Source organism: Pleurodeles waltl, chromosome 3_1, assembly GCF_031143425.1.
Source record: "Pleurodeles waltl isolate 20211129_DDA chromosome 3_1, aPleWal1.hap1.20221129, whole genome shotgun sequence".
In the NCBI taxonomy this organism is placed as follows: domain Eukaryota; kingdom Metazoa; phylum Chordata; class Amphibia; order Caudata; family Salamandridae; genus Pleurodeles; species Pleurodeles waltl.
The window spans coordinates 1476451094-1476472453 of record NC_090440.1 but is presented as its reverse complement, the minus strand read 5'-3'; positions in this window follow the sequence as shown (position 1 = coordinate 1476472453).

The window sequence follows — 21360 nt, the reverse complement described above, 5'->3', positions numbered from 1 at the left end:
TGCCTGCCCTGCTGGCAAGATGTGAGTCTATGACCATCTTTCCAAGTGATAATGAACTCATACATTCTGCAGCTGATTGACTGATAAGGAATTGGTATTGTATTCAAATTCGAGGTCAATACAATTGATAGCCTGTGTACCTGTCACATAAGGTTAACCTGCAAATCCAATGTGTACACGGCCTTTGATGAATGTCACTGTAAACTGTTGGAGTTAGATGTTGCAATACATTAACAGTACATTGTATCTCTCACATCAGCAGGCCTAGCTGTCACTGGGAACACCTGGCCCACTCATGAGACTGCCACTACCGCCATGGATAAAGCTCTCAGTGAAGACTATACTCCTTGACATCTTGATGTTGAGTACGGTTCTGGTCCACCAGTGCAACCTGGTCAGATGACACCAGTGAGCCTCACCATGACCAAATTGAGTCCTCCCAGCATGGCTGTATCAACGTCGCAGGAAGCCATTCGCCCCCCAACCTGTGTCCTGAGGACTGTGACAACGATCTCATGCCCCCAGTCCAGGATCCTGAATCACAGTGACACACCTCTGACAATGATGGTCCTGGAACCAGTGGTAGGGGGCAAGCTGTGCAAAGGGTGCAGACATGTGGGGGTAGGGTGTGTGGGAAGGATGTTTTGAGCGATGGCATGAGGCTATTGAGGATGGTCCCAGCCAGGACATCATCAGCCAAGTCTTGGGAGCCTATCAAAAATCCCAAGGAGTGATGGGCCAGGTACTTGCTGAGCTCTGGGAGATCAAGCAGTCGCAGAGGGACTCCCATTGTGAATCTCTGGAAAGGGGGAGACCACTAACACCATCCTGGTCTCCCTATCAGGGGTTTTCAGGGAGATCAGCAGTACCCTGATCTGGGACTGTGAGCAACACCACACACCCTCCTTTGTCCAAGCAACACCAATCCTGTCACTGGAAGGGAAGCCATGTCAGGCTAAGGACCCACCTCAGACACCCCTTCCTCTGTAGCAGCAACCCACCCACAAGTAGGGACATCAAGCCAAGCTTCCAGGAGGTGCGGATGGAAAGACACTAACCACTGCCAGCAAGTGACCTCTTCCTGAAGAACATCCTTTGTGTGCCACATGTTTACTCTGTTGACTGTTCTTTGACCACATTCCATTTCCTATGGTAGTAGGTCACAGGACTTTGGACTTCAAATGTTGTGGCATCTACTAATATGATTACATCCACCATGATTGATTCCTCCACTTTACCTTTCTGTTACATCACTCAATTATTTCCTGCACCTATGTCAATAAACTCACCTAGCACTAAAACATTGCCTGCTGCCTTCTTTTCCCCATTTTTAAATGTTAAAATGTAAGCCTATGTGATGCACATGAGGGAGACACAGGATGGCAATGGAAGGAGCGATGTGTCTCAGGTAGTGTCATGCTGAGGATTACTTGCAAGATAATTATAAAAGTGTCTGGTCACACCAAATATTTTATTGCACTGTCCAGCACATAGGCTGTTGAAATGTCTGGAATGTTGTGGCCAAGAATCGGCAAACTATATTCAGTCAGGCTAGATCTCCAAAGGTACCGTCCCCCTGACCACAGAAAAAAGGGCTTTGTCACCCCTGGGAGCAATCATGCCACATTCAGCAGGTGATAGGGCCCTCGCCTTCTCCCCAGAGGAGCTGGAGAGGCTAGTCACAGAGGTCCTACTCCTGTGTGGACAGCTCTATGGTGCACCAGAGGAGCAGGTAAGTGCCTCATGTCCACATTTATATTGCTGTACTTCACCATATATTCCCTCCTCTCAGGTTAGGTTGTGCACATGTGCCAGAATGTAAAGTCAAGGCCATGGAGGTGCAGTCGCTGTAGCATCAATGGGAGAGTCAATCTACATGCAAATGTGTTCAGTGCCAGATGTTGAGTCCTAAAACATTGTTGTGTGTTTTTCGAGTGTGACCTTATGTTAAATACATAAACGTGGGTAAGGTGAAATCACAGCCATCCTCATACATCTCTTAACACATGGATGTTATCATTGTGAGACAACATGTATTTGCTTGACAGCATAAGCTGTGTATACATGTTGCATGTGTGAAGTGTGTGTAAAGTGAGCTATGAGTATGTTGCCACTGAGATTCCAAACCACATCTGGCCTTGCTAAAATGTTCTCTTGAAGGCATATCCTGACTCACTCTGCCCTTCAGCATGCCACATACACAGCACATGCCAATTTGCTGTTGGCTATATGATGTTCTATCATGCATGGAAGTGATGGGAACGGAGTTTCATGTGGGTTCTGTTGCTTAATCTTCAGAGACCTGGGACTGTCAAATGTATCTCCCAGTATGTGTCCAAGTCTGGGCTTGTGTTGAGTCACTTTTGCTGTGCAACTGTGACACTGTGCCCACTCCCGTATCCCAGTTGATTCTGTCATGTGGCCAAATCTAGGCCTTGTGCTAATTTGCAGCATTTTGAGGCCCTTTTTCTGATGAGTATGTGTTAACACCTGATGGCCTTAGGGTGGCCACCCCCAACTTTCCGCCTGCCTCCCTCAACTTTTTGACGCTGTTTTGCTGGTTTTAGGACTCTGCACACTTTACCACTGTTAACCAGTGCTAAAGTGCATATGCTCTCTCCCTTATAACATGGTGACATTGGTTCATACCCAATTGGCATCTTTTAATCTACTTGTAAGTCTCTAGTAAAGTGTGCTGCATGTGCCTGGCGCCTTTAAATTAAATGCTAATAGTGGGCCACCCACATAAGTAGGCCCTTAACCATGTCTCAGGCCTGCTATTGCAAGATCTGTGTGTGCAGTTCAACTTGACATTTAAAAGTACCTCCCAAACCTGAAACTCCCCTTTTTCTACATATGTCACCCCTAAGGTAGGCCCTAGGTAGCCCAGAGGACAGAGTGCTGTGTAGGTAAAAGGCAGGACATATATCTGTGTTTTTTATGTCCTGGTAGTGGAAAACTCCTAAATTTGTTTTCCACTGCTGTGAGGCCTGCTCCTTTCATAGGCTGACATTAGGGCTACCCTCATGTACTGTTTGAGTGGTATATTCTGATCAGAAAAGGGTCAACAGGTCATATTTAGTGTAGCCAGAATGGTAATACAAAGTCCTACTTATTGGTGAAGTTGGATTTTATATTAATATTTTAGAAATGCCACTTTTAGAAAGAAAGTATTTCTCTGCACTTCTGTGCCTTCCAATTCCAATTCACATCTGTGCTGGGCTGGTTGACAGCTCCCTTGTGCATTTCACCCAGACAACTACAAACACAGGATGTTCAGTCACTCCTGCACATATCTGCATACTGAATGGGTCTTTCTATGCTGGAAGGGTGGGGGGCCTGACACTTACATTTCAAAGAACAGTGGCCTGCCCTCACACAATGGACTGCCAAACCCCCTCCCGGGACCCTGGCAGACAGGGTTGTACTGAAAGGGGACCTTGTGCACTTCAAAACCACTCTTTGAAGTCTCCCCCACTTCAAAGGCACCTTTGGGTATATAAACTGGGTCCCTGACCCTACCAATTCAGACACTTCTGGACCATTCAAGATACTCCTTGGGACAGACATTCTATCCCAGAACCTGCAACCTACCAAGATTAACTGTCTGGCTGCTGAAAGGATGTACCTGTACTGCTTTTTCTGAGAAGGACTGCTGCCTTGCTGTTGCCCTGCTGCCTTGCTGGCCTCTGGCTCTGCTGAGAAGTGCGCTCCAAAGGCTTGGATTGAGCATGCCTCCTGTTCCTGAAATCTCAGGACCAAAAAGACTTAATCTCTGGAAAGAAACCTCCTTGTGCGGCAAAAATCGATGCACAGCCTGCCAGATTCGACGCACAGCCTGCCTCGCAGTGAAAGAATCACTGACCCAGAACGATGCAGCACGGCTCCCTGAGTAGAGATCGACACAGCGCCAGCGTTGCGACCAGAACTTCGATGCACAGCCCACCGGATCAACGCAACGCCAAACCGGAACGACGCAGCCCAACTTCCTGCATGAGGAATTGACACAGCACCTGGAGTACTGCAGAAATTCCAACACATCGTCCACCAGATCAACACAGCCCCTTTTACTTCATCCTGTGCGCCCAGGATTTCTCCACTTTGTCCCTGGGCATCAAAAGACCCTGCATCTCAAAGAGGATTTAAGTCTGCGTGCCGGAATTTGAGGCAAAGCCCTTTTTGCGTGGAAAAGAATCAACACATCATCTGTGTGCGCCCGGAAATCCGACACACACCCTTCATTTTCCACACATATCCTCCTCTGCGGTCTCCCTGTGTGTGTAATTTGAATGCAAACCAGGTACTTTGTGCTTGCAAGAGACCATTGTTGCTTTTAACAATTTAAGACTACTCTTATTGATATCAATGTGATATTTTCACTTGGTATAATCAAATCTTGATCACTTTGACCTTAATTTAATCAGAGAAATATCTCATATTTTTCTAAACATGTGTGATGTCTTCTTGTGATGTTTTCACTGTGTTATTGCATAATTTGCAGCACAAATACTTTATATTGCCTTCTAAGTTAAGCCTGACTGCTCAGTGCCAAGCTACCATAGGGTGGGCAAAGGATAATTTGGATTGTGTGTGACTTACCCTGACTAGGATTGTGGTCCCTACTTGGACAAGGGTGTATACCTCTGTCAACTATTTCTAACAGTATGAAATTGTTTTCAGGGGAGAGTTGATGATCTATAACCAATTTGCACTTGACATAAATGCAAATGTGTGCACCTGTCTCCTGACAGGTCCCATGCTCACACAGCCCTGTTGTCACCTTCACACAGGTCAAATTAGTCCTGTGCAGGCTTATTTCAGAAATACTAGTCCCACAGTGCAGACAGTGTGTTGATTTCTGAGAAGCCATGATATGTGATTCTGTAGCTTAGTCAAATGTCAGTAAATGGACAATGCATGCCTTTGTTTGTTGGATACCACCTCTGTAATATGGACACATGTGTCCAATGCATGTTCTGTAGCACAAGTACATGCCACAGAAGCCCACCCCCTGAGGTGACATGAGTATTCATTTGTTAATCCACATTCCACACATGGACGTGGTAGATACTTTCTGCACCCACCATGCCAGCCCCCTCATTGTTCCCATGTGTAATACTTGGGTTTGTACTCTGTCAGTAGACTGTAGGAACTATATGCAGAGAATCAATCTCACAAAGTGTAAGTGTTTTAATACATTCATGCCTAAGGAGGAGCCTACCTTTCAGAATCCACAGAGGTTTGATGTGGCTCATAGTTCTTCACATATCAGTCAGATTGAAAGAGCATGTCCCACTAGATGCCAGTTGACCTACCTAGTCAGTGGAGGGCCTGAGCACGGTGGTGGTTTGGTCAGTAGATTGGGAAGATTTTAAAGCCATGTCCCTGCACTCTATGCCTAGTATGTGCCACACTTGGGCAGTTTGGGTAAAAGAAAATTGTTCTTAACTTTGTGTACTGACATGTATGTAACTCAGCTGTTTAGGATGGGACCTGTAGACATAATTTCTTCTCTTGTCTTTTTCATCCATGCAGGTCAATTCCCATCAGCAGAAAGGGATTTGGAGAGCCATAGCCAAGAAGGTGCAGACCCTGGTGCAGCCAGATGAGCACCCATTGTTGCAAGAGGTGGGAGGACCTGAGATGCTGGGCCTGGAAGATCACGAAGGCCCAGCTGGGGCTGTCCTCCCAATGTGGGTGGGGTGCCCATCTGACAGTGATCCCACTAAAGGCCCACATTCTAGGGGTGGCCTACCCAGAGCTTGATGGGCATTTGAGGGTAGCACAGTAGCCACACGTGGATGACTACACAGCAAATTCCTGTCTGTCCCATTGCTAGGTGATTGAGTGGGTACTGACTGCTCCCCCAGACAATTAGGATGGGCAATGTGTTACACAGTAGATAGGAGATTGTTTCTGTTGACCTATCAAAATGATGTGCTTTGCCTTTTGGACTTGTACCTAGTACAACACTGGGAGGAATCCTCAAACCACTTGCTCTGCAGGGACCACAAATGGTGGGTACAGTCATCATTCATGTACTATTTGATGTTGTAGTGGGTGTAATTTCTAACCTATAGATCACTACCCCTAAATGGTACAGGCCAAATGTAAGTAGGTTTTGGATCACTATCCTTTGCCATGTGTCTGGGTATATGTGTATGTAGACATCTGCCACCAAGAAGCTAGTTATCTGCAGTATATGATGGATGTTGGTGCCTCACTGCAATCTTTGATGTGTAGGTGTCCATCAGACATGTGACATGGCTTACATGGCTAATTGTTTGCAGGTGTAGCAATCTACTTTCCCTCTGTAAGTGGGAAATGTCTAATGACATGGATTATGTCCCATGACTGTTGCCAACATTCCTTGTGCCTACATGTCAACATGTGTCCTTTTCTCTTTAGGAAACATTCTTAATCTGCAATTTCATGCATGTTCTACCCATGTTCATGGGAGGATGTCTGCATTTCCTCACATATATGTGCATAGAAAAGTGTTTGTCTAATAGTACAGTTACAATGGTGGTACATTTTATGTTCTGCCTCAGGCAGGAGTGTGACACCATGTAACATCCAACAGGCCAATGGTCTTTATTCAAGTTCATTTGTTCCCTAATAAACCCAAACAGTTGTTGTTTTTTGAGGTACACCTTTGTCCTTCAAATTATTTTCTAGCTTGATGGTGTTCCTGAGTGACTTTGGTTGTGTGCCTCCAGTTGTATGTGTTTGGGCCTGCTTGCTGCTCCATGTGCTGTTGTTCGCAGTATCTGAGTTTGTGTGCAGTGCTGTTTTCCCCAAAGAGAAGTGTATAGGTTGTGTGTATAGTTATGTGTGTATAAATGCAATGGTGGTGTCATGGCATTGGGTGCTGTTTTATACGGTAAGTATTTCTTTTTGTGTTGTCTAATGTGCGCAGGTAGGATGTTAGACTTGTCCCCCTGATATGGCTTATGTGTACATATGATATGTGTCATCTTGAGTTTTGCTTGTGTAGACAGGGGTTGTGTTAAATTGTGCTAGCAGTGTTTGCATTTGCATGTGCATGTGTCCATTTGGGTGTGTGTCCCTTGCACCTAGTTCCTGTGGAGGTATGTCCCATGCAGTAAGAATTATATGTGCTTTGTTGACCTAGATATCCCCATTGTGCAGATGTGCATGACTTTTGGCTTTAGTATTGTTTGTCCCTGAGACCCAGGTAGGGCCATTTCATGTGAACATGTTGGTTGGGGGCCTTTTCAACTAGTTATATGCCCCACTGCTGTTTCCTTCCCTTGGTGATCCAGATGGCCCCATCCCAATTGTGTAGCTATAGTTGTCATGTTGTTCTTGGTCTATTTGTGTCTCTGTGTTTTGAGTGTGCCATTTTGCTTCTATTGTGCTGTGATGTTAGTGTTCATTGCAGGGTTGTTTACTGGTGGTGTTTTTTGTGTTCAATGCCTCATTGTTACATATGTGTGTTGTGTGCGAAGACATTCCCTGGCGAATGCAAGTATGTTCGCTGTATCTGTATATGAGCTGTAGGTGTGTTTTTGTTGATGTGTATAACAATATTGTATAGCCTTCCGTCTCCCTGTGGCTGAGCTGTGTGGCCATGTGTATTTGTGTAGTGGTGCAGTGCTGTGTGAGTGTGCTGGCCAAATTGTGCATATTGTGACGGTGTATGTGTCCATGTTGATGCATGTTTGTAATTGTGTGTTGTTTGTGACGTGTACCTACTGCCCGTGGCATGACCCCCCATGAAGTGTTCGGCAGCACTACAAGCCATTTTTACAGTTGGTGATGAAGTTAGGTGTGTGTGTACTTATGGTTGTTGGTGTCCACGGCGAGCTTGGTTTCAATGTCTTCAGATGATCAGCAGCAGCGGCTTGACATTTGTGAATGGCTCCAGGGCAGCTCCGGACATGTAAGGCTTCCTGCAGGTGAGTGTCTCCCTTTATACTGTCCGTATATGCCTTCTGATACATGTTATTTGGACTGCCACAGTCACATTGGTGGTGTGCAACCTCATAATGAGTCCTGCGTAAACACTGTCTCCGTTGGCCTGTTTGTGCTTGCTATGTACACTGGGGGTCTGTGCTGGCTGGTGGTGCAGGTGGACCGCTGGCGGTCTTCTGTTGGTATGACTGCCAAACTCGTAATATGACGGTAACATCCGCCAGAACGAGGACAGTCAGACGGCCACTGCCAACATGGTGGTCCTGCCAAAATGAGGCCCAGAATGCCAGATTTGATTTCAAGTTCGGCGTAAGGGATACTCTGTAACAAACATGCCAAATACAATCTTTACAGCTCGTTCCTTTCCCTGTAGTGCAGTGCATTGTTTTCCCCACCATCTACTTATGGCAGACAGAATAATAATATTCACATTTTATATGTGACATGTGTGACATAGTATCTTATTTATTATTTATCTGCCTCTTTGGAGTCAGGGTAAAAAGTGAATGGTATTTGGAGAAAAGCAGGGCCGTTGCAATTAAAGATAGGAAATTGTCAACTACAACTGCTCCAGCTGCAGACAGTGGCAAAGTTCCCAAGGCGCTGGGTAGCATGCCTCCATTAATTTAGTTCAGGTTGGACTGTTCCCATAGGAAACAGGGTCACAACTGATTTGCATATGGCTGGGTCCAAACTGGGGTGGCACGGTGGGCAAAAAAATAATGGATTAAACCCAGATCATTGTGATTCGGGGTGAATGTTTGTATAGTTCAGCATTGTATCCATCATCTGTTCTTTTTGCTTTTGTTGCCCTGAGTGCGAAGGGTATGCTCAGTCATGGGTCTTGTGCTCCCTGCGACACTGGATTCAAGCTAGCCTGGCTGATGAGGGTTGATACTGCAAAACCGGTCCTAGGATGCTTGTTTCCAGTCCAAGGAGGACCTGTCCTGGCAGTTCAGACTGGACTGTTCCCATGAGAGGAATGTTTGTAATGTTCAACATCTGTTCTTTTTGTTTCTGTCACTCCTCCATTCTATAGCACAAATTCTACCTACACGCCTAATCCCTCTACCTTGCCTTGCAATAGTAAGTGGTTTCCTTTCCTTACTGCCCAGCAAATGAATTTGTTAGAAATAATTTGTGGTAGTGGGAGAGGCCAGTGAATACAGTTGGACTTAGTGCCTGATTTGATTTCAAGCTTTGTGTAACAGATACTCTGTGACAAACGTGCCAGAAGCAATCTATATAGCCTGTTCCTTTCCCTGTAGTGCAGTGCATTGTTTTCCCCACTGTCCACTTCAGCAGACAGTATAATAGTATATCCGCATTTTATATGTGACGTGTGTGACATAGTATCTTATTTATTATTTGTCTGCCTCTTTGGAGTCAGGATAGAAAGTGAAAGGCATTTGGAGAAGAGCAGGGCTATTGGCATTAGAGATAGATAATTGTCAACTACAACTGCCCCAGCTGCAGCAAAGTACCGAAGCACGGGCTAGAATGCCTCCATTAATTTAGTGCAACTTGTACTCCACAGTGCATAATGCTTTACTCATAAATGATAGTAAATTATTTTTTTTTCCACTCAAATTGTCTGTTTAGTTACTAGAAAAGCCTTTAAAAGAAAAAATAAATGCTGTTTTTTTTAGTCTTTTGTTATTCTGCCTTAATTATTTTCTACCAGACAGTCAGTGCTTTGAATGTGATGCATTTGTTGGTAAATAAATAAAATTGGCCCTGTGACTCTCCTAATCATACTCACATCAAAATCCAATGTTGCTAGGGGACCCACAATGACCTGCTATTGTGCCACCCACTACTTAATTTTAAACAAGTGTTTTCACATAGCATTGTTTACAATGTGTCTTTTTATTTTAGTTTTTCTGGATTAAGCTACTCCTGCAGGTTCATCAGCACCACCCACTAGAAAGGAAATAGTGGCCCGGTTGTGACTGCAGAGGCTGGAGGCCATCCAGGGAGAATACCAGTGACTGGCGGTCCTGTAAGATGAAGTGGTGGAAATAGCTGCCTCTGACCTGGGTCCAAGTTCAGCAGCACATCAACCCCAGCCTTTAGTTTCCCAGCCATTACATCACCTGTGCCACCACCATCTGTCAGGGGCCCTGACTAGAACTGCTGCCAGGGCCTTCTTTGAGTGCATCTTGCAGCAGATGGACAGTAAGGAGAGCCAGCTCAGCAGGATATAGCGGAGCTTTAACCTGCTTTGGACCCAAATAGACAATGTCCTCTTCTGAGCACTTTTTTCAATTTTATTTTAGTGGGTGGGTGGAGAGGGTGCAAAGGGAGTTGGGACCTGGTTTCACTTAGGATTTTCTTTGGCCTTTTTGGGGGTGGGCAATTTTTGGGAGGGATGGGCGGGCCTGTTGTGGGTGGAAAGGTTGGGTTTTCTATTTGCAAAAAATAAAACGGCATACATTATTTTACTTTATTTTTGCCTCAAATGTTTATTTTGGTGTTTTCGTTTGCACTACTGTGTAGCCTGTTTTTGCTTCTGTATATGTCATTTACTTATACCCTTACTTTACTTCCCTCTGTTACTATATTGACCACTAGGGGGTGATTGCCATTGCCTATGTTGCCTACAAAAACCTATATACACACAAACAACATCTTCTTAAGTAGAAGGTAATTACTAACTAAACAAGTTCACTTCAATCCAAAGTTCTTCTCTTACCTGAATAGATGAAGTAAGTCTTCTTACTGCAGGATTTTCCCAAGGTGGCATCTTAACCCCTTCGCTGCCAGGCCTTTTCCCCCTCCTGTGCCGAGCCTTTTTTTGGCTATTTGGAGCAGTTCGCGCTTAGGCCCTCATAACTTTTTGTTCACGTAAGCTACCCACGCCAAATTTGCGTCCTTTTTTTCCAACATCCTAGGGATTCTACAGGTACCCAGACTTTGTGGGTTCCCCAGAAGGAGGCCAAGAAATTAGCCAAAAAACAGTGAAAATTTCATTTTTTTAAAAAAATTTGGAAAAATGGGCTGAAGAAGAAGGATTGTGGTTTTTTCCCTGAAAAGGGCATCATTAAAGGGTTTGCGGTGATAAAATCACCAGCTTCCCAGCTTTCAGGAACAGGCAGACTTGAATCAGAAAACCCAATTTTTCAACCCAATTTTGGCATTTTACTGGGACATACCCCATTTTTACGATTTTTTGTGCTTTCAGCCTCCTTCCAGTCAGTGACAGAAATGGGCATGAAACCAACGCTGGATCCCATAAACCGCAACATTTCTGAAAAGTAGACAAAATTCTGAATTCAGCAAGGGGTAATTTGTGTAGATCCTACAAGGGTTTCCTACAGAAAATAACAACTGAAAAAGAAAAATATTGAAATTGAGGTGAAAAAAACATCAATTTTTCTCTAAGTTTTACTCTGTAACTTTTTCCTGCAATGTCAGATTTTCGAAAGCAATATACCGTTACGTCTGCTGGACTCTTCTGGTTGCGGGGATATATAGGGCTTGTAGGTTCATCAAGAACTCTAGGTACCCAGAGCCAATAAATGACCTGCACCCTGCATTGGGTTTTCATTCTATGCCGGGTATACAGCAATTCATTTGCTGAAATATAAAGAGTAAAAAATAGCTATCAACAAAACCTTTGTATTTCCAAAATGGGCACAAGATAAGGTGTTGAGAAGCAGTGGTTATTTGCACATCTCTGAATTCCGGGGTGCCCATACTAGCATGTGAATTACAGGGCATTTCTCAAATAGACGTCTTTTTTACACACTGTCTTACATTTGGAAGGGAAAAATGTAGAGAAAGACAAGGGGCAATAACACTTGTTTTGCTATTCTATGTTCCCCCAAGTCTCCCGATAAAAATGATACCTCACTTGTGTGGGTAGGCCTAGCGCCCGCGACAGGAAACGCCCCAAAGCGCAACGTGGACACATCACAGAAAACAGACCTGTTTTTAGCAAAGTGCCTACCTGTAGATTTTGGCCTCTAGCTCAGCCGCCACCTAGGGAAACCTACCAAACCTGTGCATTTCTGAAAACTAGAGACCTAGGGGAATCCAAGATGGGGTGATTTGTGTGGCTCGGACCAGGTTCTGTTACCCAGAATCCTTTGCAAACCTCAAAATTTGGCTAAAAAAACACATGTTCCTCACATTTCTGTGGCAGAAAGTTCTGGAATCTGAGAGGAGCCACAAATTTCCTTCCACCCAGCGTTCCCCCACGTCTCCCGATAAAAATGATACCTCACTTGTGTGGGTAGGCCTAGCGCCCGCGACAGGAAACGCCCCAAAGCGCAATGTGGACACATCACAGAAAACAGACCTGTTTTTAGCAAAGTGCCTACCTGTAGATTTTGGCCTCTAGCTCAGCCACCACCTAGGGAAACCTACCAAACCTGTGCATTTCTGAAAACTAGAGACCTAGGGGAATCCAAGATGGGGTGATTTGTGTGGCTCGGACCAGGTTCTGTTACCCAGAATCCTTTGCAAACCTCAAAATTTGGCTAAAAAAACACATGTTCCTCACATTTCTGTGGCAGAAAGTTCTGGAATCTGAGAGGAGCCACAAATTTCCTTCCACCCAGCGTTCCCCCACGTCTCCCGATAAAAATGATACCTCACTTGTGTGGGTAGGCCTAGCGCCCGCGACAGGAAACGCCCCAAAGCGCAACGTGGACACATCACAGAAAACAGACCTGTTTTTAGCAAAGTGCCTACCTGTAGATTTTGGCCTCTAGCTCAGCCGCCACCTAGGGAAACGTACCAAACCTGTGCATTTCTGAAAACTAGAGACCTAGGGGAATCCAAGATGGGGTGATTTGTGTGGCTCGGACCAGGTTCTGTTACCCAGAATCCTTTGCAAACCTCAAAATTTGGCTAAAAAAACACATATTCCTCACATTTCTGTGGCAGAAAGTTCTGGAATCTGAGAGGAGCCACAAATTTCCTTCCACCCAGCGTTCCCCCACGTCTCCCGATAAAAATGATACCTCACTTGTGTGGGTAGGCCTAGCGCCCGCGACAGGAAACGCCCCAAAGCGCAATGTGGACACATCACAGAAAACAGACCTGTTTTTAGCAAAGTGCCTACCTGTAGATTTTGGCCTCTAGCTCAGCCGCCACCTAGGGAAACCTACCAAACCTGTGCATTTCTGAAAACTAGAGACCTAGGGGAATCCAAGAAGGGGTGATTTGTGTGGCTCGGACCAGGTTCTGTTACCCAGAATCCTTTGCAAACCTCAAAATTTGGCTAAAAAAACACATGTTCCTCACATTTCTGTGGCATAAAGTTCTGGAATCTGAGAGGAGCCACAAATTTCCTTCCACCCAGCGTTCCCCCACGTCTCCCGATAAAAATGATACCTCACTTGTGTGGGTAGGCCTAGCGCCCGCGACAGGAAACGCCCCAAAGAGCAACGTGGACACATCACAGAAAACAGACCTGTTTTTAGCAAAGTGCCTACCTGTAGATTTTGGCCTCTAGCTCAGCCGCCACCTAGGGAAACCTACCAAACCTGTGCATTTCTGAAAACTAGAGACCTAGGGGAATCCAAGATGGGGTGATTTGTGTGGCTCGGACCAGGTTCTGTTACCCAGAATCCTTTGCAAACCTCAAAATTTGGCTAAAAAAACACATGTTCCTCACATTTCTGTGGCAGAAAGTTCTGGAATCTGAGAGGAGCCACAAATTTCCTTGCACCCAGCGTTCCCCCAAGTCTCCCGATAAAAATGATACCTCACTTGCGTGGGTAGGCCTAGCGCCCGCGACAGGAAACGCCCCAAAGCGCAACGTGGACACCACCAAAATTTGGGAAGAAAACAGAGGTATTTTTTGCGAAGTGACTACCTGTAGATTTTGGCCTCTAGCTCAGCCGGCACCTAGGGAAACCTACCAAACCTGTACATTTCTGAAAACTAGAGACCTAGGGGAATCCAAGGAGGGGTGACTGGCGGGGCTCGGACCAGGTTCTGTTACCCAGAATCCTTTGCAAAGCTCAAAAATTGGCTAAAAAAAACACATGTTCCTCACATTTCTGTGGCAGAAAGTTCTGGAATCTGGGAGGAGCCACAAATTTCCTTGCACCCAGCGTTCCCCCAAGTCTCCCGATAAAAATGATACCTCACTTGCGTGGGTAGGCCTAGCGCCCGCGACAGGAAACGCCCCAAAGCGCAACGTGGACACCACCAAAATTTTGGAAGAAAACAGAGGTGTTTTTTGCGAAGTGACTACCTGTAGATTTTGGCCTCTAGCTCAGCCGGCACCTAGGGAAACCTACCAAACCTGTACATTTCTGAAAACTAGAGACCTAGGGGAATCCAAGGAGGGGTGACTGGCGGGGCTCGGACCAGGTTCTGTTACCCAGAATCCTTTGCAAAGCTCAAAAATTGGCTAAAAAAAACACATGTTCCTCACATTTCTGTGGCAGAAAGTTCTGGAATCTGGGAGGAGCCACAAATTTCCTTCCACCCAGCGTTCCCCCAAGTCTCCCGATAAAAATGATACCTCACTTGCGTGGGTAGGCCTAGCGCCCGCGACAGGAAACGCCCCAAAGCGCAATGTGGACACCACCAAAATTTTGGAAGAAAACAGAGGTGTTTTTTGCGAAGTGACTACCTGTAGATTTTGGCCTCTAGCTCAGCCGGCACCTAGGGAAACCTACCAAACCTGTACATTTCTGAAAACTAGAGACCTAGGGGAATCCAAGGAGGGGTGACTGGCGGGGCTCGGTCCAGGTTCTGTTACCCAGAATCCTTTGCAAATCTCAAAAATTGGCTAAAAAAAACACATGTTCCTCACATTTCTGTGGCAGAAAGTTCTGGAATCAGGGAGGAGCCACAAATTTCCTTCCACCCAGCGTTCCCCCAAGTCTCCCGATAAAAATGATACCTCACTTGCGTGGGTAGGCCTAGCGCCCGCGACAGGAAACGCCCCAAAGCGCAACGTGGACACCACCAAAATTTTGGAAGAAAACAGAGGTGTTTTTTGCGAAGTGACTACCTGTAGATTTTGGCCTCTAGCTCAGCCGGCACCTAGGGAAACCTACCAAACCTGTACATTTCTGAAAACTAGAGACCTAGGGGAATCCAAGGAGGGGTGACTGGCGGGGCTCGGACCAGGTTCTGTTACCCAGAATCCTTTGCAAAGCTCAAAAATTGGCTAAAAAAAACACATGTTCCTCACATTTCTGTGGCAGAAAGTTCTGGAATCTGGGAGGAGCCACAAATTTCCTTCCACCCAGCGTTCCCCCAAGTCTCCCGATAAAAATGATACCTCACTTGCGTGGGTAGGCCTAGCGCCCGCGTCAGGAAACGCCCCAAAGCGCAACGTGGACACCACCAAAATTTTAGAAGAAAACAGAGGTGTTTTTTGCGAAGTGACTACCTGTAGATTTTGGCCTCTAGCTCAGCCGGCACCTAGGGAAACCTACCAAACCTGTACATTTCTGAAAACTAGAGACCTAGGGGAATCCAAGGAGGGGTGACTGGCGGGGCTCGGACCAGGTTCTGTTACCCAGAATCCTTTGCAAAGCTCAAATTGGCTAAAAAAAAACACGTTCCTCACATTTCTGTGGCAGAAAGTTCTGGAATCTGGGAGGAGCCACAAATTTCCTTCCACCCAGCGTTCCCCCAAGTCTCCCGATAAAAATGATACCTCACTTGCGTGGGTAGGCCTAGCGCCCGCGACAGGAAACGCCCCAAAGCGCAACGTGGACACCACCAAAATTTTGGAAGAAAACAGAGGTGTTTTTTGCGAAGTGACTACCTGTAGATTTTGGCCTCTAGCTCAGCCGGCACCTAGGGAAACCTACCAAACCTGTACATTTCTGAAAACTAGAGACCTAGGGGAATCCAAGGAGGGGTGACTGGCGGGGCTCGGACCAGGTTCTGTTACCCAGAATCCTTTGCAAAGCTCAAAAATTGGCAAAAAAAAACACATGTTCCTCACATTTCTGTGGCAGAAAGTACTGGAATCTGGGAGGAGCCACAAATTTCCTTCCACACAGCGTTCCCCCAAGTCTCCCGATAAAAATGATACCTCACTTGCGTGGGTAGGCCTAACGCCCGCGACAGGAAACGCCCCAAAGCACAACGTGGACACCACCAAAATTTTGGAAGAAAACAGATGTGTTTTTTGCGAAGTGACTACCTGTAGATTTTGGCCTCTAGCTCAGCCGGCACCTAGGGAAACCTACCAAACCTGTACATTTCTGAAAACTAGAGACCTAGGGGAATCCAAGGAGGGGTGACTGGCGGGGCTCGGACCAGGTTCTGTTACCCAGAATCCTTTGCAAAGCTCAAAATTTGGCTAAAAAAACACATGTTCCTCACATTTCTGTGGCAGAAAGTTCTGGAATCTGAGAGGAGCCACAAATTTCCTTCCACCCAGCGTTCCCCCACGTCTCCCGATAAAAATGATACCTCACTTGTGTGGGTAGGCCTAGCGCCCGCGACAGGAAACGCCCCAAAGCGCAACGTGGACACATCACAGAAAATAGACCTGTTTTTAGCAAAGTGCCTACCTGTAGATTTTGGCCTCTAGCTCAGCCGCCACCTAGGGAAACCTACCAAACCTGTGCATTTCTGAAAACTATAGACCTAGGGGAATCCAAGATGGGGTGATTTGTGTGGCTCGGACCAGGTTCTGTTACCCAGAATCCTTTGCAAACCTCAAAATTTGGCTAAAAAAACACATGTTCCTCACATTTCTGTGGCAGAAAGTTCTGGAATCTGAGAGGGGCCACAAATTTCCTTCCACCCAGCGTTCCCCCACGTCTCCCGATAAAAATGATACCTCACTTGTGTGGGTAGGCCTAGCGCCCGCGACAGGAAACGCCCCAAAGCGCAGCGTGGACACATCACATTTTTTCATTGAAAACAGTGCCTACCTGTAGTTTTTGGCCTGTAGCTCAGCCAGCACCTAGGGAAACCTACCAAACCTGTGCATTTCTGAAAACTAGAGACCTAGGGGAATCCAAGATGGGGTGACTTGAGGGGCTCTGACCAGGTTCTGTTACCCAGAATCCTTTCCAAACCTCAAATTTTGGCTAAAAAAAACGCATTTTTCACACATTTCGGTGACAGAAAGTTCTGGAATCTGAGTGGAGCCACAAATTTCCTTCCACCCAGCGTTCCCCCAAGTCTCCCGATAAAAATGATACCTCACTTGTGTGGGTGGGCCAGGTGCCTCCAACAGAATAAGGCCCAATACTTGTAGAGATACAGGGGATAGTACTGCGAGTTTATAAGGACATATTCTTTTATACATCTTTAGACTGACTCCGCTTTGGGGACCCACATACGTGAGGTGTCATTTTATTTGGGAGACTGAGGGGAACACTGGGGAGTAGGAATTTTGTGCTGGAGTGGTGATCGTACGAAGAAAAGTCAGGAAAATATGCTTTTTTTAAGCACATTTTGAGGTTTACAGAGGAGTCTGGGTAAGAAAATGTTGGGGGATCCACGCAAGCCACTCCTCCCTGGACTCCTTGGGGTGTCTAGTTTTAAAAAATGTCTGGGTTTGGTAGGTTTCCCTAGATGAAGGCCGCACACAGGACCAAAAACATAGGTGCCCTCTCCCCCCCCAAACACAGGTAGTTTTGTAATATATCGTTTTGATGTGCCCACATACGTCCGTGATGTGCCAAACACTAAAATTTTGAAAAGAAACACACTTAGGTTATGTGAAAAAGACCCCTCACCCACCAACCAAGTTGGTGCATGCTTCATCATCGGGGTCCCACCTGAGGCACCTAGCGTGTCATAGGTGTGCTGCGACGCCTGATTACAGCGGAGCAGGTTTGGTCATTTTTACCACACACACTGGTTGGATTTGGCACGAGGGTGAGTGATGGTTCAGTGGATCAAATTTTACTAACAAGAGCTTTCACAAAAATGAAAAGCACTGTTAGTAACTGAAAGGCAAAAAACTGAACCAATGACTCACAGCTCGTGAGCTGTAAAGCCGCGACAAGGCACCAACCGCTTTACAGTCCATTCACACAACTTTCATACATGACACACACAAGGCCATTCACACCGCCAGCCACGGGCCCAGCACATTACAACACTCACATCGACAGACAGCGCCACTCAAGGGCCCATCACTTACATACGCCCACATGCCTGATACAACAATCACACCAGCTGATGGGAGTGTGTGGACTGGTGTTTGGCTGGCAGTGTGTTGCAGTAGCCAACATCAAGTCAATATGTACAGTCTCAGCCAAGCCCCACTCCACACACAATGGCATCATATTTTTTTTTTTTTTTAAACAGAGGAACCCCTAACTAAGTAGAAAGAATTACAAAACAACAAACACAAAAGCTCTAACTAACAACATGACAGAAATGCTAACCATGAAACTAAACACATGAAAATACAAAACAGACATGAGTTTACACTCATGGTTGTTCCCAGAAATTCTTCTGGGTGTGGTAATTCTTCAAACAAGCACCGACACACAGCCCAGGCTTTGAAGGACAATCTGGGCAGTACATTCGAGACTCCCTCCGGATACCTCTTCGAAAACACACTCTACATTTCTTAGCTGGAAAGTCTTTTTTGGGTGTGGGAGGAATGTGCTCAGCAAAGTGGCGATCTTTCAATCTAGCCACATCCTCCACCACTGCTTCTCTAGGAACTCTGGCCTGTTCCACCACAATAAGGCTCTCTATCACTGACTCCTGAAATTTCACAAATGTCATCTTTGAGTCTGGAGACCTATCCCTAAACACAATAAAAGCATTGAAGGTTGCTAAGTGGAAGAGGTGAAGTGCTAACTTCTTATACCAAACATAAGACTTACGAATAGCAGTATAAGGTTCCAACCTCTGGTCAACTCTATCTACACCTCCCATGTGCTTATTATAATCTAAAATGCACACAGGTTTGCGCACTTCAGCAACCTGGCCCCAAACAGTCACAGGGGAAGTACTCTCATCATGGATGGTACTTAGCATGTAGACATCCCTCTTGTCTGAAAATTTCAAAGCTAGCAGCTCCTCGTTCCGCAAGGCACAGCACTGTCCCCTCTCAAGTTTTTTACAGACAAGCTCCCTTGGATAGCCTTTCCGGTTAGAACGGATTGTGCCACAAGCAACTGTGTCCACTCTAAACAATTCCTTGAACAACTGCACACCAGTGTAGAAGTTATCTACATACAAATGGTGACCTTTGTTGAACAGTCGTCTACCAAGATCCCACACAATTTTCTCAGTAACTCCAAAAGTGGGAGGACAACCAGGGGGGTCAATATTGGAATCCCTACCAGTGTACACACGGAAACTATACACATATCCTGTCCTACTTTCAGACAGCATATACAATTTAATTCCATATCGTGCCCTTTTGCTAGGAATGTACTGCCTAAAAACCAAACGACCCTTGAAGAGGACCAAAGACTCGTCCACACTTGTCTCTTTGCCTGGAACATAGACCTCCGAACACCGATCTACAAAATGATCAAGGACAGGCCTAATCTTAAAAAGACGGTCAGAATCTGGGTGATCTCGTGGCAAGGCTAATGCATTGTCAACAAAATGCAGCATCCTAAGAAGAAGCAAATACCGATTACGACTCATGGTAGCTGGAAATATAGCTGTTGCCATCAAGGGACTAGTAGACCAATAAGAAGCCAGTGACGGCTTCCTTATCAACCCCATCAAAAAAGTCAAACCCAAAAACTTTTTTATCTCCTCCAAATTTGTGGGAATCCACTGGGCAGCTCTAGAGTGTGGCCTAAGTCTAGCAGCGTTGTCCCTCAAATGCTGCTCCGCATACAAATTAGTCTGCTCAACAATCTCTTCCAAAAACACATCATCCATGAATAACTCAAAGAAATTGATAGGCATAAAGTTCTCTGTATTGGCGTTACACCCCGGGAGACCAGTAAAGGCAGGCAACTCTGGCTGCTCCATGTTTGGGGCAACCCAGACATCAGGTCTTCTAACGGGAAACCTTTCAGCCCCAGGTTGCTGCACTATTGGCACATCAATGTCCTCCTCTAAAACAGAACCTTCATCTGCACTGAGTGTGGCTTCATCATCAGAAGATTCCCCTCCAACAGAAACATCACTGCCAGAATCTCTGACTTCCTCCTCTGCCTCAGATGCAGAGTCCGTCTCATAGTCATGATCAGACTGTGACTCAAAAAGCATACCAACCACCTGCTGAGCGGTCATCCTGCGGCTAGCCATGATCTCTCCTGCTAAAATTAACTGGACAAATTCACCACCAACAACCAGCACTGTGTAAGACAAGCAACAAAGTGTAGCTTTGTTAGTAAGAGTTACAAACTCAAAAACTATACCGCTCACTTGCCTGAAAAAGCTTGATTCACCAGCAACTACACAGCAATCACCAATGATATCCCACTAAAAAGAAAGAAAGAAAGGCAATTTAGTACACCCCCTACAAACATGTCATTCATGCATGGCAACAATACTCCTTTGGAGTAAATTGTTTTTACTTACCTAAAACATGCAACTGTGCAAACTGCAGGTCAACCACCGCCAAAACCGCAAGGAGCCACAGCAAATAAAGCAAAAGCTTTGAACTAGAACAAAAAGGAGGAAAACATTTTTTATCACAAATGCAAAGACTTCTTCAGTTGACAAACACCCCACCATCAAACATTTTAGAAATTGGTGCCTAAGTGGATTCTGCCATAGGGGCAGATGGGCCTACTAAAAAAATAGGCCTGTCTGCCCCAAGGAAGCCAAAAAATACCTTTAGTACTGTGTCCCCATGGAGAGCGACCCTTGCCAAAGGGGACAGCCCTCAAACAAAAAAAAACAAAAAAAACACACACAACACTATCCCTGGTGTCTACGTGGCTTCTGCCCCCCTTGGGGGCAGGTGGGTCTAGAAAAATAGGCCCATCTGCCCCCAGGGGGGGCAGAAATGGCCAACAGGTCAATGCCCCCCTTGGGAGGGCGCCCCGTGCCCAAGGGGACGCCCCCCCACAAAAATAAACACATTAAAAAAAATCCCTGGCGTTCTAGTGGTTTCTGCCCCCCTTGGGGGCAGATCAGCCTAAAAATAATAGGCTGATCTGTCTCCAAGGGGTGCAGAAATGGCCTGGGTACATGTGCCCCCAAAGTGGGGGGCGACCCTTGCCCAAGCCCCCCCCCCATCCACTAACACACACACACACTATCCCTGGTGTCTACGTGGCTTCTGCCCCCCTTGGGGGCAGGTGGGTCTAGAAAAATAGGCCCATCTGCCCCCAGGGGGGGCAGAAATGGCCAACAGGTCAATGCCCCCCTTGGGAGGGTACCCCGTGCCCAAGGGGACGCCCCCCCACAAAAATAAACACCTAAAAAAAAATCCCTGGCGTTCTAGTGGTTTCTGCCCCCCTTGGGGGCAGATCAGCCTAAAAATAATAGGCTGATCTGTCTCCAAGGGGTGCAGAAATGGCCTGGGTACATGTGCCCCCAAAG